The sequence below is a fragment of the Castor canadensis genome, chromosome 6 (genome assembly GCF_047511655.1).
Source record: "Castor canadensis chromosome 6, mCasCan1.hap1v2, whole genome shotgun sequence".
NCBI lineage: Eukaryota > Metazoa > Chordata > Mammalia > Rodentia > Castoridae > Castor > Castor canadensis.
Window position 1 is genome coordinate 151899100 of NC_133391.1, and position 15369 is coordinate 151914468.

The following is a 15369-nucleotide window of genomic DNA, read 5'->3' on the forward strand; positions in this document are numbered from 1 at the left end:
CATTTACAGATAGCTATTGTGGTACTTCTCAGCCTTCAAAGGAAGTGAATCAAATATTTTGATAAATTCCTTGTCTTTCTCTCTCTCCTTTCTCTCTATATTCTACATATGTACACAAACAGATTAATACAAAATAGGTAGATGAATGGATGATAGATAGACACATACATACATAGATACATAATACATGCATACATCCATACATAGATATGGACAGACAGACAGACAAATGGATGATAGATCCTCTAATTTCTGTACATCTCTCTGGATAAACCTGACTAAAATGTGCATACTATATATACATTTTGTCTTTAAATCATAAATAGGGAATGCAGTGTGCTCATTTTACCAATATGAATTTATTTTTACTAATGCTTAAAAGCATCACACCAAAATATAGTGACTTAAGATAACACCACTTTATTTGCTCAGTATGCCATGAATTAGAAGCTTAACTGGCTCAGATGAATGTATTTTCTGAATGTTTTCACCTGGACTGCTCATGTGCGTGCAGATAAGAGGACCTGGGTGGAGCTGGCATGATCTCAGATGCTGAGGACCACATGTGAACTGTGAATCTACAGTTAAGCTTTATGTGATACATCATCCACTAGTGGCTTTACTTCTTTACATAGGAAGTGCTTAAAGAGGAAAAGGTTAGGGAACTTCTTAGGGTATCGGTTCTTGAAATCTCTTAATGTAGTTTTGCTCACCATTCTGTTATTAATGAAGGTCATTCATTCAGCCCAGATTAAAGGAATGAGGAACAGCAAAAATATTGCAAAGGAACACACACACAGAGACAGGAGGTATAATGGAGAAGATTTTATTAGCTCCTCCCACTCAAAAAAAAAAGAGGACCAACTTCAATATGTAATATAAAAAGAATACAGGTAGATGATTCAGCAATGAAGAAAGCATATTTTATTTTTCCTATTAAGCATATTATAAAACAAAACCTAAATGATATACACAACAATGAAGGAAGAGTATCCTTTTGACTTTTTGTCTTTTCATAGTAGCATATTAATTTCAACTCCTTCAATTATATTTTCCAAAAAGAGCAGAATGTTTTCTAAATGCAAATGATATCTTGATTCATACTATCTGCTCTGAAAATATAGAGGATAAAGTATACTATTAAGGCATTAATAAATCATTCTAATAAAATGACACATTCAAATGAGAATATTTGTGACAGGTATATTTTAATATCAAGGAAGAAAATCAAGGTATTTAATTGAATAAAATTACCATCTTGGCTATCACTTTATCTCTACAAATATCATCCATTGTGGAATAGGCCTTTATTGCCCATAACAAAGCACCAAGGTGAGTGTAGAAAAATGTCCCATTTACACAAAACATACTCACTGACTCATCCTCACAAAAGGTCTGGATGGGAAAGGAAATCACATATGTGGAAAAAGGAACAAGGGGACTGGTGGGGTATCTCAAACAGTAAGAGCACCTGCCTAGGAAACATGAGGCCCCGAGTTTAAACTCCAGTGCCACCAAAAAAAAAAAAAAAAAAAAAAAGAACAAAAAAAGAATGAGGAGACAGCAGAAGGAGTTCTACTACACTTCTATAGAAAAATAAAACATCTCCTTGATCCACTTGTAAGAATTCATGGTCACTGGAATAGTTGTAGAATTTACCTAGTTAAGTTGCACAGACCTGGATGGAATAAACAGTTCACAAATATCCCTTCATAATCACCTGTAGGGTCTACCATAAATTTCTGTCAAGTGTGTCTTCCTGTTGGCCAATCTAAGTCACTCCTGCTGTGACTGAAACAAATTTTCATGTCTTATAATCTCAATGGAAATGAAGAGCAGCTGGTTATAATACACCTTCATATTCTTGAAGGTTACAGAAGCTCTCATTTACTCTGCTCTGAAAAAGACACAAATCTTGGCATATTTCCTTTACAAGTTGATTGAATTTATCTCATGCCCAAGGAACTATTATCACACCAACAAAAGTATAACCAAGAAAGTAGCCATTTCCTTATATGTTTCTCCTGTTGTTTACTGCCTTACATATGTCCATAGCTTTGAAACAAGCATGTTTGGTACTTTTCACCCTTGATGCATGATTACATTTAGGGTTTTAAATGCTTACATTTGTGGGAAAATTGTAATATAAGGGCAAAAGCATGAGTGTAATGCAAAATCTTTAAGCATTATTTTGAAATTTAAAAATCCTTATGAGTTTAATATATTGGGTGATATCACTCATATTAATTGTCTTTGTTAAGCAGTAAGAACATGATAATTTAGTGTGGTTTAGAAGTTGTTTGAGTGATGTATAAAAATTGTTGAATTGTAGACTTGACGTAGATAAGTAATTTCGATAGACAGGGACAGGTTGAGAGTGAGTAAGATTTCCTCTACTTGTTCTATGGTGTGATAAACCTACAGAAAATGTATTCATATTCAATGTTATAAGTCTGTGCTGCCTGTTTAATACAATATCCCAGTTGGAATGCTTATTATTATAGTAATGTTTGCATCTTTGGAAGATTTCACATTGACATAGCCTTTTCATGCATTTAGTGCATACATAATCCTATAGGTTGTCTTTCTATGAATTCAATCCATAACTTATCAAAGCTCAATATGAACATACAAGAAACACAAAATGACATCATGTCATTTTAATTATGTGAAATAAAAATTGTAGCAACCCAGCTTTTAGGACAGGAAGCTATTAGGGGGAATCCTGTAGTCAAGCAGTAAAGCATTATCTTCTTCATTGTCCAAAGGGTCAAACATTTGTTATTTACAAAGCTGTATGAAGGCTGGTGGAACGTCAATGTGAGAAGATATCTTCCTGATGTTTCTCCTTTTTCTTATTACTTCTTATACTGTCAACATCCAGACTAGGATAAAGTAATGTTCCAGGTATGAATGAATTTGTGACTATAAAAATATGGCAAGTGATCTTATTAGTGAATTTTCCAAGAAGTATGAGGACTGTTTGTCATCTCTTAGGACATTTTACAGGTAAACAGTTTGATATTTCATTTAATCAGTTTTAGCCATGAGTCACATGCAGCTCAGAAGGGACTGTGTGCAACTGTGGTTAGCAAATGTGGGCAAAGCCAATCTTCTAATGTTTACTGTTAACTATTCTTCCCCATAGTTTATTAGGTGTTTAGTAGGTCTAGCTTCCTTAATGAACAATACTTTTCATAGTTTACTTTCTCATTAGTGTTTCCCTACATTCTCAAAAATATATTAGCAAGATTTTCTTCTTAATTATGTTCTATAATCAATTGAATCATAGTTATTTAATAGTAGATGTAATTGAAGTAATTTGCATATGAAACTTATTCCAGGACTCTTATTTGTAAGAGATATAATTCTATAATAATTATCTAAACCACTTTTGTATTCTCATGTTTTATTTTATGATATATGAAATATTGATTAGATATATGAACACACATATGAATAATTATATAAATATATATCATAAATTGCATATTTGTGCCAAGCCAACCATTATTGCTATACATCATTTCCCTTCTTTTTTATAGTATATATACATCTATTTCCTTTTTTTATTATTTTACTGGGTGGTGGCATATTATAGCATTTACAAAAGTTCTTGCAATATATCAAACGTATTGTACTTAAATTCATCACCTCTAACTGTTCTCCTTTATCACTCTATCCCCCCATTCCTGCAATAGTTTCAATGGTTAGCATTTTTCCATTTACATAAATGTACAGTATTCCCCCATATTCATCCTCTATACCATTGTCTTACTCCTGTTAGTATGGTTACACGTTGACAAGGATGTGGGTAAAAATGAACCCTCATACACTGCTGGTATGAATGTAAATTAGTACAACCACTATGGAAAACAGCATGGAGGCTCTTCAAAAATCTAAAAATAGAACTGACATACTATCCAGTAATTCTGCTCCTAGGAATATAGCCAAAGGAATGTGAGTTAGGTTACTACAAAAGCACTTGCACACCCATGTTTATTTCAGCACTATTCACAATAGCCAAGCTATAGAAACAACCAAGATGCCCACTACTGATGAATGGATTAAGAAAATGTGGTAGTTATATAAAATGGAATTTTATTTAGTCAAAAGAAGAATAAAATTTTGTTGTTATGGAACTCAAGAATATAACCTTAAGTGAAGTTAGCCTGGTGGAGAAGGCTGAAAGTCACATTTTCTCTCATATGTAGAATATAGACCTAATATAAATATAGCAATTCTATGAAAAACAGGTCATGCTAAGGAGGTCACTATGAAGGGGGAGAGAAAAAGAAGGAATTTAAGAAGGTGAATATGGTTGATGTACTCTCTATACAAAGATGAATAAAGAAATTTTAAACTGTTTCACAGCTACAAGATCAAGATGGAGATGTCCCATTGTACATTTTCTTTTCTTTTTCTACTTTAAGTTCTTCGTTCTGTGCATTCTCTTAAAGTTACAGAGCTTGTAACAGACCTTATAATATGACACAATGTATAAATACCATGGGATAATTTTTGTACAAATGTCTATTAATATCAATCCATATTACAAAATTTCTTTTTAATTCTGTTTTTTTTCTCTTGCTAAGTAAGTGAGCAAAAGGTCATATGAACTGACTTGGAAAGAATGTGTGTAGGGCTAAATAGTTAGGAAAATAAACATTGACAACTCTTCTAGGTTAGTTTTTTTTTTCATTTTTCTTTTATAATTCATATGTGCATACAAGGCTTGGTTCATTTCTCCCCCCTGCCCCCATCCCTCCCTTACCACCCACTCCGCCCCCTCCCTCTCCCCCTACCCCCTCAATACCCAGCAGAAACTATTTTGCCCTTATTTCTAATTTTGTTGTAGAGAGAGTATAAGCCATAATAGGAAGGAACAAGGGTTTTTGCTGGTTGAGATAAGGATAGCTATACAGGGAGTTGACTCACATTGATTTCCTGTGCGTGGGTGTTACCTTCTAGGTTAATTCTTTTTGATCTAACCTTTTCTCTAGTTCCTGGTCCCCTTCTCCTATTGGCCTCAGTTGCTTTAAGGTATCTGCTTTAGTTTCTCTGCATTAAGGGCAACAAATGCTAGCTAGTTTTTTAGGTGTCTTACCTATCCTCACCCCTCCCTTGTGTGCTCTCGCTTTTATCATGTGCTCATAGTCCAATCCCCTTGTTGTGTTTGCCCTTGATCTAATGTCCACATATGAGGGAGAACATACGATTTTTCTTTTAGGTTAGTTTTTAAGGAGGGCTGCATAGAATTAGGAAGTTCCTAGAGGGAGATGCTGATGGCAGATAATTTCTTTAAAGCATGGATTTATTTTATAATCCCATAAATTTCATAAAAGATGCGTCTGATGAAAAAATAAATTGAACTATTGAAATCTTCTAGTTATGGTGGGAAATTCATCTGGATGACAAAATGAAAGGTCTTAGATAAAATAGGGACATTTCTCCAACTGTCATCTGAGTGAAGTCAGAGCATACGTGGTATATGAAGGTCACTGGTAGATCTGAGAGTAGCTCAGATGTACCAGATGTATTCCATCTGATTCATGTCATTTTGCAAGTGAAATAGTAGGAAAAGTTTTCCTCTGAGTATACAGGGCAGGTGCAATGTTGAATTTTAAATAGGAAGATGGGATATAAAGTAGCTATATTGGACAATGGGATTTAGAAGTTAATAGATAAAAGTATTATTGTGCTTTTGAGATTTGTGTGCAAAAATAAAATAGGAACATTAACAAGTTACATGCTGTATTACTGGCTATCTTTTTTGTGACTGGTGCTAGTTGATTTACTTTAATTTCTTAGTGATTACCCAAGACTCTCTTCAAGTTCATCAATCTAGGTACTAATTTAAGTGAAATCTGTTGCTACATTTGATATTACTCATTTATATGTTATATAATATTTTGCTGTTGTTCTAATTTTGATTAGTTTTACATTTTCTCTTTTTTATTCTTGTATATCATAAATAAAATTTCACATAATTAATTGAAAATTTATTATGTTAAGAATTTATGTGTCTTTAAGCTTTGTCTTTGTTTCCATTTTGCTTCTTTCAAAAAATTTCTCTACAATTTTTGATATGTAACTTCTTTCAATCTCATTAATTTTTACTGTGAACATTCTCATGTAAAATACTGATTGTCCCTTTCTTCATATACCCTTTATCTTAGGCTGATCACATCCTCATCAGAGATACAGATTTAGGGTTAAATTTGCAGTACTGTATGTTTTTCAGTTTCCTATTGGTAGACTTAGACATTGACCTTTAAAAATCTATTTATGTTAAAAGTTCTCAACTCACTTTGATTACTAGCATATCTCATTCTTAGTCAAGGTATCTTAAGCTTTTCAGTAGTTCATATTCATACCAGAGATTTGGCTCTTCCAAAGAAGATGGTCAGGGATAATGACTTTCCTCCTTATTCCAACTGTTAGCAGATACTCAATTACAAAAGCTGGAGACATATGTGGTTAAATCTTCAAGCATTGGTTCTGGAATGGCTAATCTATAATGCTGGAGAAATTTTCAAAAGGTGAACAATTTCTATAGAACTGTAACTGTAGAATGCACAAATTCTGAGGAAATGTTAGGCAATTAGAATTCAGGAAGTAACAGAAATTAGGGCAAAGTACACACTATAAAAACTTCACAGAGATTAAGCAAAAAAATATAAAAGCTGTTAATAAGTGTATGTTACAATGTGAGATGTCATCAATATATTGTTAATCACTATTTAAAGTAGAGATATTTTTTAAATGATAGCAAAATTTTGAAGTGAATACAGGTTGATAATTTGTTTTCTTTGAAATAAGCCACAAAATCTTTTGAATTGATAGTAATTTCTAAATAGTGTAAAGTAAATCTCAAACAACATATTGAAACTATAAATATCAGATATGAAGAAAAAGTTAAAAAAAACAGTGGATCAAATTAATTACAAAATGGCAATGAAATTGAGGCTTGAATTCTCAGCAATGCTCTAGCACTTTTAAAAAGAGAAGTTTTTCACCATAAACAATTTGGCAAGATATAACAAGAACCTAAAATTAATATCAGATTTGGTTCAATAACTCTCTTTTATCACTCTGAAAGATAAAGATGCTTTGTGTAGTTACAAATTGATATACCTGCATTGTTTTCAGCCTTGATTAAAACAGCAAAAACTTTTATCAATTTTCCAAACTTGTGTAAATGTGTGTTCATATAAATATATAAAATTACATGCTCATTAAACTACCATAAGAAACTTGAAAAGGCTGGCAGAGTGACTCAAGTGGTGAGAGTTCCTGACTAGCAAGCTCTAAAGACCCTGAGTGCAAACTCCAATGCCACCAAACAAAAACAAACTTTAAATATCAATGTTTTTATAAATGCACAAAAAAGTAGGAGTATGTATTTTTAAAAATGTTTTTAAATGTTTATTTTTCAAATAACTACACCATACATTTTAAAAATTTAACTCTAAGAGAAGTTTTCAAAATAATTAAGGATATGATAAAAATGTTTAGCATTCAAATACTTTTAAAGAGCCAAACTGATTTCCGAAATATAAAGAAATCATGCAGAAAATAGCAAAAAATAACTCAATGACCAAATCTTCTTTTCCAATATGACAACAAGCAAATATATGTGTCATGAGAAGCATATCATTTATTTACATTGGTTTGGGAATATAAATATTTTTGTCTATATTTTAACATATACTTTGTCTCAAGTCAATATATCTTTTATAACAAAGGGAAAAGTCACATACAATGTACTTTTATTGGCATTTTCTTACCCTTTTCCTTGACAATGATAGCTTGGGCTGCTATTAAAGCATCAACATGTGTCTGTCTTTGCTCATGAGTCACAGACCGTGGTTGTTAAATACATAATGTAACTAGTCTGAAGATTATCAGGTTCTTGGGACGGGGATGGTGCTCTGTGGTGGTCTAGCGTGTGCAAGGTGCTGAGTCAATCTCCAATACTACAAAATAAATTTTTAAAGATGAGAATTAAAATTTTTTAAATTAATAATTCCTTAAATCAGTATGTAACACCATTATCTTTGGAAACAAGTTGAAAAGTTAATAAACTCTAACAAGTTCAAGCGTTTGTACCAGAATGTGCCAGAATTTCACAAATCAATAAATATTTTACATTAACTTGAATATTTGGTTTCTTTTTAATCTGAAAATATTAATTATAAATAGGCATTTCTTCTAAAATTTAAAAAAATGCTTGCCAATACTTTTAAGGCTTTGTGCATTTATGTTTGAACACATAAATATTTCAGCCCATTGCTATCTTAGCAAGATATCAACTTCTATCATAGTTTAATACATCTTGATATACATTCACATATAATATATAAAAAATTTTTAAGTACATTATTCCTTTCTTCTACTTTAAGACTTTTTACCTTCTTCTTTCTTGAATCACATTCACACCCCTTTCGGCAAGTTTATGTGGAGTAAAATTTTAACATCCTCTACTGACCTTAGGGAATTTTCTAATCATCAGACCATATCCACTCAAATAGTTGGCCTATCATCTTGAAGATATGGATATTTTTTAAAGAAATTGTTGCCTGTTCAAAAGTTATCTCACATAAATATTATAGTGTGTTAAAATGCTTTAAAATGGTAGAAACCCACTATTTTTAAATAACAAAATGTACCTAGCAACCACCATGTTCACACTTCTGTGTTTTATATTTAGATATTCAAAATGTTTATTATATCTACACAGTTAGGAGAACTCATTCATTTCTATTTCTAATATCTTGAGTTTTTTTTATACAATGAAAAAAAAAATAGCAACACAAAATTCATCCCTCTTGCTAAATCTTGGAATTTATGGGGGTTAATGGATCTGTTCTTTTACTTGCTAAATAAAATGTGTCCCCTTAGATGATGGTTACAATTTCTTAATTAAGAATCCACTAAAGTGCCATCCAAATGTACATAATTTATTCCCTTTATATTATTGAACTGGGAATTTTGCCAATGAATAAAACATCTTATTCTGAGGCAAAATAGAAACCAATATTTTAAAGCTTGATGAAAAATATCATTTCTTGAACTTATTTTAGTAATAAATCTATAGTGTAATGAAGAGAAAATCAGGGTGGTATCTAATTTAGCTTTCAGTAAGGACAGTAGCTAAAATCTAAAATGATTGCTTCGTAGTGAAAGCGACTTTGGAGAGTAGTTCAGAGGCACAGTGCTTGTCTAACCATGTATAACAGCCTGATTTGAACCCTGGCCCTGAAAATAAATAAATAAATTTAAAAAGAAAGAAAAACCAAAGAAAGTATGGAACCTTCTTTTATCAAGGAGGGAGAATCTGCACATATGATTTTATACATATGTGCATTATGTGATATGTGTTTGTTTATTGTTGGAGCTATTGTTATTTTTTTCTCACATGAAGTCATTTTTGCTATTCCTCATTGAAATTGTTATAACAGAAGAGAATTATAATAACTTTGTTTAAATCACAAAAATGCAAGGATCTTAATAAGGTAACAGCTTTAAGATGAGGTTGTAGGTAGTAGAAGGAAATACTGTCTGGTGGTTTACACACACAAAAAAATTGGCTCAATGTTTACGGGTTTGCTTCATAAAACCTTCCTTTGAAAAGAAATGTGAAACTTTTAGGAAGTTTTTCATTGTAAGAACTCTAAATGTAATTGTAAGAGATGGATATGGACTGTGAATTAAACTTACCTAGTTCCTGTGTTGTGGTAATACTGAAAATATTTTAACATTAATATTATGGTCATCACTGGCATAAATTGGTTGACATTTCAAGTAGTAATAACAAACAGAAAACACATAGTATGGATATATTAGATTAAAGTTACAACAGTGGTTGATATATTTAATATTGTCTTTATTTCAAAGAAACCTTGCCTGTATGAAAATACACAGGGGTATTCTTGTGGAGAGCATCTTTGGAATAAGGAAGCTACAGGTTTTATCAAATAAGTGAAATAACTCATGCACAATCTCACTCATAAGTGAAATCTAAAACAAATTGATATCATAGAAATTGAGAGTATAGTAGTGATTAACAGAGATAGGAAATCAGTGGGAATGGAGGAAAGGCACAGCCTGGTCAATGGGTACAATGTTATTGCTTGATAGGAGAATTAGTTCTGTTATTCTGTAACAAAGCACGGTGAATAAAATTATCATTAATGCATTGTATGTCTCAAAGAGTTAAATAAGAAAGATTTAAATTTTCTCAGTATAAATTAATGGTTAAAATTCAAGCTAATAAGTACCATAATTATTGAGTTAATGACTTCCTAATGTATACATGAATCAAAACATCACATTATATCCATAAATATGTCCAAATATTATGTGTCAATCATGAATAATTTAAAATAGCAACTAAAAAGTAGAATTGGATGATTTTTAGATGTGGTAATAATTATCTGGCACAGATCACTTTCATGGTGAAACTAAGTACACAGTGTTGGTAGTTACTATAGAATAGGCATTCATTTACACTAGTCTAATTTTAAAGATACTGTTTGAACAAAATGTAAAACCTGTTTATTCAAATCTGAAAAAATATAATAAATGAGACTTTTAAACCATAATTGCAGGAAGGATGCTTAACTTAAGAGGAAAATTTAGAGTAATTCACACCAAATTATGTGTAAAGTGGTTTATTAATATATAAATGGCTATTGCCTTTGCAAAGCTATACTTGGCAAGAAGTCATTAACCATTTCAAGTCAATGTGCACTTTTAAATTAAAATGGAACATATGTTAATATGATTTACATTACTGAAAAATTTAAATCTTGAGATGAAATTATATTCCAGTTTTCTGAATTAGTGAAAATTGCTAATGTGTTATTATAATTTTCCTTCACATGCTCAACAGCTTATAAAATTCAGAACATTCTGTCCTTTATTTTGAGGCTGCATTAGGGAAGAGCATGAACATGCCTGTCAATCAGTACAATCATCTATTCTAGGTTCACGTCCCAGAAGATTACAGGAGTCCTGCTCCTGCTGCTGAGATTCGGAAGAATGATTAAAGGAGTATCTCAAAACAGGGCTGAACAAAGAAAGGGTTTTTGAGCTAAATATTGTGTGTTTTTTATCAGGACACCACAGATTTCTAAACACCCAAAAATATATCACAATTTTACGTTTTCGGAAACTATGCTATGACCAAATTAAATTATTTTTTACAAATTAATGGTAAATTATGGTTTAAAATTTGGACTCTCTGGTTTCTGAAGAAATTCTTTCCATATGATGTGAAATTTTTAGGTATCAATATGCATACAGAAAATGTATTCAGGCATTGTGAGCAATCACAGTCAATTTAGACAAGAAACAGAAATATGAAAATATGGGAAAGGGAATATGTAATCAATTGGAGCTAGATAATTCTTTGGAAGAAGCAAGGTGAATAAGTTGAGGGCTCTGAAATAGGGCTCAGATTTGGGGGCATATGAAGAACTGAACTATCAACCCTAAATTCTTAATATTTCTGTCTGTGCTAAGTAGATTTTCTTATTCTATTTCAATAAATCAATCAATAAATGTTGTAACTATGTGAAATACCATAATGAAACAACAGATGTCTTAAGACAATAGACTGGTGAATGCAAACTATGTGTAATGATTTATATTGGCAGTAAACTATCAGGATAATAAATATTTTTAGTTATGACATTTTAATTCTTTGTGATGGTTTGCATTCTTCAATTTTGGCTAAGATTAATTTGCTTGATTTTGGAATTAGTAGCTTACTATACAAATTCAAGTTTCAAATTCATTACAAAGTCACTCTACTTTTTTTCGCTAGAAGGAGGTGCACCATTCCCAGAGGTTCTGAAATACAAGGTTGATGTGTGGAGTGGACAAAGCAAACTCCTGTTTTACCTCCTAGCTCCAAAAATCCATTTAGTATATTATTCTCAGATACTGTACTCAATCTTAGCCCAAAAGGCTAAGAAGTGACAAAGGCACTATACTGTTAAGAATACAGTATAGATTAGTATAGTTACCAGACATAAAACTTTGAAAGATTTGGTTTATGGGCTAATCATAACATATGGCAAAATTTCACACTGTTTAGGAATTTGTTGACGGGTTCACAAAGCAGGAAAAGATACATAAATAGATGAAATTTTCTTAAGAAAGCTAGAAAAGGGGTTGATTATCTTTGTAATTGTAGAATAAACTTAAGAATATCAGTGTTGCTAACTATGATCCTGAGAATTTCATATATAACATATATTAAAAGCCATGATAGACTCTCTATTGAAGATTTATTCAAAAATGACTGTAACTTTAACTTCTTGTGGTAAAAGAAGTTTGAGTATTGGTTTAATATAATTTCTATGTAGGACATATGGCAAGCAAAAGTATTTTATCCATTAATTGTAACTGACCTTCTCAAGATCTGTAATAGAGACCAAGTGGACTTACTAGACTCTATTTTAAGTAGTTTTTGAAAGTTGATTTTATGTCAGGAAGAATTCCACATTCTCTGAACACTATGTCAAGTAAAACACTCTACTGTTAAGAAACTTAAGTTAGGCATTTAAAATTATGCATACAAAAACTTGTTCAGATTTCATTTCACTATAAAAGAAAAGAATGAGTTAGGCACAGTGTCATTAGTAAACCTGTACTCTCACACTCAGGATGCTTTGGCAAAAGGATCTCAAGTTCAATGCTAATCTGGGCGGCTACCTAGTAAGGCCCTCGCTCAAATTAGCCAGACGGGGAAATAAAAGTAAATTTGTGTGCTATATCTTATATCATTTTATTGCAGCATTGAGCCATGTACATGAGTTAATTTGGCATTCATTAGATTTGAAAGGGGTGCAAAAAGGGAACAGGTGGAAGATGAGGAGAATGGGGAGAGGAGAGAAAGAGAAGGGAAACAGCAAAAGGAGAAGGGGAGAAGAACATAGAAATCCTAGGTGGCAAATAGTTGAAGAGACCTTATCACAATCAACATCTGGATGCAGTGCTATGCGTCTATCACAAAATTAAACATGTGACTCTGTAACATTTTATTTATGACTGAGAATCCCGAGTAACATAAAATTAATATTTCTTTTTAGCTAAATCTATAAATGCATATACATTAATCTTACATGTTGCCAATTAAAGACAATGTTTATGTCTAGTAATTAAATTTCTTGTCAAAGTTAATCACCATCAATCACCCTAGTTATCAAAAACTTAGGTGGTGTTAGGTAAACCCACACGCAAGAAAACCTGAAGCTCATACAGCTGTGTACCTATGGGCAGTCTGCACATATGTGAAGATTCATTTCCTCATTACTGATATGCACATGGTTACAGATTGCTTTTCATATAAATCTATGAAACATTGTGTGGCATGTGAACATTTTCCCATCTGGAAGATTGTTCATAAGATTCATTTTCTATGATTTAATTAAAGTAGATACCCACCAAGAAGAAAGCTTTAACTTTGTATTCTAATACGGGTAGGTGTTATAATCACTTGAGTGTTCCATAACATGTTCCTGATTTTACAAATGACTAATTTGTGTTTCCTATATAATAAACTTGGTTCTGTGACCCTTGGTTATCATTAATTGTATTACAACTCAAGGGAATACATGCTTTAATATTTTTCAAACATTTAACTTCCACTTCTCCCCATACTCCACCTATCATAAAATTTATTGCTTCTGAAAACCTGAGTATCTTAGAAAAAAAATGATTCTGTACTGTACTGAAAGCTGTTGCTGGCACTTCATAAAATGAAGCAAAACAAATGCTATTTTTGAAATTAAATTAGAACTTTATTGCTTTCTCTGATCATTTTGGAAACCATTCTGTAATAAAAGATTATTACCATCCATGCACATGTTGTAACATTTCTCCAAACACAGGCACTGGATCAGAAATTGTCCACAAGCATCTATTCAGAGCAACTAAATAAGAATTTTCTGGAAAACATTGATGAGTATATTATGCAGATACCTTGAGAAAAGAAATAATTCATTTTCACAAAATATTTAATAATCAAATCCAGACAATCTTTGTCATTGTATTAAAGAGATTAATATGGTCCCCAATGTTCTAAATTTTATATTCTCCAAAACTATGTGGTTACAAATTTATCACTTTGTCAAAATGACTGACTTAATTTAAACCTCTAATATACAATTTCAACCTAATTTTCTACTACTTTATAAACTATTTCATAAAATAAACACATATTAATAGAGAAAGACCAATTTGAAATAACCTACATTTATAGAAGAAGTACTTCATGAAACCTGTCAGTATATTCTAATTCTAATAAAATAATAATATCGAAAGGGACATTATGAAAACGTATATATAGTATATCTAGTCATTAAGTAGAAAGCTTTCCCTTTTGGTTTACGTGTTCTTTTTTCTTATCAAGTACTTTGCAAATATTGTCTAGACTATATGTACATATTTTGTTAATTTTCATGCCCACCAAGTAGCCATGAAGATAATTTTAAAATGGAACTGAAACTGTGATTTCAAATATGATGGCTATTAGTCTCATGTGACTAAGGAGAAGTGGAAATGTAACTAGTGTAACTTAAGGTGTGCTGTAAATGTAATTGACACAATGGACATTGAAAATTTTGTGTATGGGGAAATGTTTAACATCTCAATTCTTGTTTTCCACTTTTTATATCTTTTTTAAACTGATACATAAGAATATCAAATTGGTACATATTAATGTTGCTTTGATACATACATACAATTCATGATGTTTAAATCAGTTTAAACGTTTATAGATGCAAATATTTATCATTGCATTATGATGAAGAATTTGAGAATTCTTTCTTCTAGTTTTTTTAATGTACAGAGTATTGTAGCATTCTATAGTCACCACATTATTTAATAACAAAACAGAAATTCTTGCTCCTATGTAACTATAATTCAATACCCAACTGATAAATTGATAATGAATATGTAGTACGTAAACACAACAGAATAATATTCACTTATTAAAGAAAAAGTGAAATTCTGTCGTTTGTGACAATTTGGATGGAACTGGAGATCATTATGTTTAGTGAACCAACCAGGCTCATTAATCCCTATGAAATGTTGATTGTGTTAACATAAAAATATTTCAGATTCATAAATTTAAATAAAATACATTGTTAAAGTGAATTAGTTTAGTGTCTTTTTAGTATTTTTGTGTTTCTATTTGTCAAAGGACTCAACTGCAGGCAAGGGGCCAGCGGCTCACACCTGCAGTCCTAGGTAATTGGGAGGCTAAGATCTGGAGGATATTTATTTGAAGCCAGCTCAGGCAAAAAGTTAGTGAGACCCCCATCTCAACCAATAGCTGGACATGGTGGTATGTGC

At 31.6% G+C, this 15369-nt stretch overlaps 1 pseudogene; it reads right to left on the reverse strand.

The window, feature by feature from the left end:
• Positions 1–11834: 11834 nt before the first annotated feature.
• On the reverse strand, positions 11835–11989 carry LOC141424367 (U2 spliceosomal RNA; annotated as a pseudogene).
• Positions 11990–15369: the final 3380 nt, after the last annotated feature.